This window comes from Etheostoma spectabile, chromosome 9 (assembly GCF_008692095.1).
Source record: "Etheostoma spectabile isolate EspeVRDwgs_2016 chromosome 9, UIUC_Espe_1.0, whole genome shotgun sequence".
Taxonomy (NCBI): Eukaryota; Metazoa; Chordata; class Actinopteri; order Perciformes; family Percidae; genus Etheostoma; species Etheostoma spectabile.
The window spans coordinates 28,560,424-28,562,141 of record NC_045741.1 but is presented as its reverse complement, the minus strand read 5'-3'; positions in this window follow the sequence as shown (position 1 = coordinate 28,562,141).

Genomic DNA, 1,718 nt, shown 5'->3' with positions numbered 1-1,718 from the left:
GGGGGGAATGTGCCAGACTTCTGCTGCCTGACTACCTTTAAAGTGCTCCCAGACACGTTGTAAGCTGTCTCCAGGCACGCACATAAAGAAATCCCTCATGACTAACAAATTCAAGCATTACTGTGGCTTAACTTTTCATTTTCATTTACATCAATGTCTTGTAAAGAGCCCTAGGCCGTAACCCAACACCGGGTCCTTACGCAGGATTATCAGGGCGGGCCCCCCTACTACAGCAGGTGATGACGGCTAACATGAATAGGACAGGATAGGATCATAGGGACACAGCATATGAGATGAAATGAAAAAAATGCTGGTGAATGCGCACCATAACACATGAAAAAACACATATCACACACAAAATGGCTGACTTCATGGGAGCTTTTGCAAAAAAGTGTGCTAAAAGTTGCAATGTCTTTTGTACGTTTGTTACGATGAAGTTGCGGAAGACAGAAAAGAAGAAGAAAAAGATGAAAAGTAGCAAAAAAAGATGCAAAAGTTTTTTTTTTTGTTCTTTAAAAATTAAAAGGAAACTTGTTTTGGGGAGAATAATAATTATTACTATTATTAATTACTCTGGGATGAGATTTCGAAGAAACCTTACCAAAAAAGCTCAGAATGCTGCAAATGTTGGTATAATATGAAAATGGCTGATGGATTTAAGACAAAAAATTATAATTTATTAAATAAAGCAAATGTGAACATGTCTGTCATTGGCTTGTTGATCTTTACATTGTTAGTTAATTTCTTATTGCACCTATTGAACTTATCATTGCACTTACAATAATGAGCGTGGCTGTCCTCAATTTAGGTCATCCTGTACGTCTCATCTGCAGTTTAACCTGCATCCACCCTGTGTGATTGTGTGTGTTTATGTGTGTGCGCGCATCAGTTGCAGGGGGAACAGCAGCAGCCCCGCCCGCTGCAGAGAGCAGACAGCATTGAAACAACAGCAGCTTTACCAACCGTGTACTTACCGTTAGTTACGCGTCTGTCCCTAGATGCTGCTTGAACCAGCACAGCACGCCCAGTTGCTTGCTTGAATGTGGTTGACCAATCACAACAGAGTGGGCCAGCTCACCAATCAGAGCAGATTCAGCTTTTTGGGAAGGCGGGCCAAAAGCAGAAACAGATTTCAGAGAGAGGCCCTGCAGCAATGGGCAGTATGAGAAACACACTGTATGTTTTATGAACATGAAAGCATGTAAACACATACTGTGTACCCAAAGAGTGCAAATGCGACGCTGAAAATGAGTGTAATAGGGGCTCTTTAAGTCACTATCACCAAATAAGGTAACACAGTGGTGATTGAGTCTATGACCCACTGAGGAAAAGCCTGTGTATTTGCAGTATTAGAAACTGGGTGTCTGTTGTTTGCATCGTTCCCAGAAAAAAATCACAAGCGGTGCACAGTTAGTGACATGTTTTCACCTTCACCATCACCCTCACCCAGCAGTGGTTGGTCTGCCAGATAGGGTAGGCAGAGCAGGTCCTATCCCTGGATCACCTATTGGCTATCCTGACCCAAACCATTTAACCTCAACAATCTTCACACGTGCATACAGCCAATTGGGTTTAAAGTTGTTTCCAACTGACTGACGTCATATACTGACTTGTCGCCATATTTAAAGCGAACAAAACAGAGATCTTCAAGATTGTAACTTTAAGTAAAAGTAGCAGAACCACAGCCTTTTAGACTTAGACTTAGACTTAGCTTTATT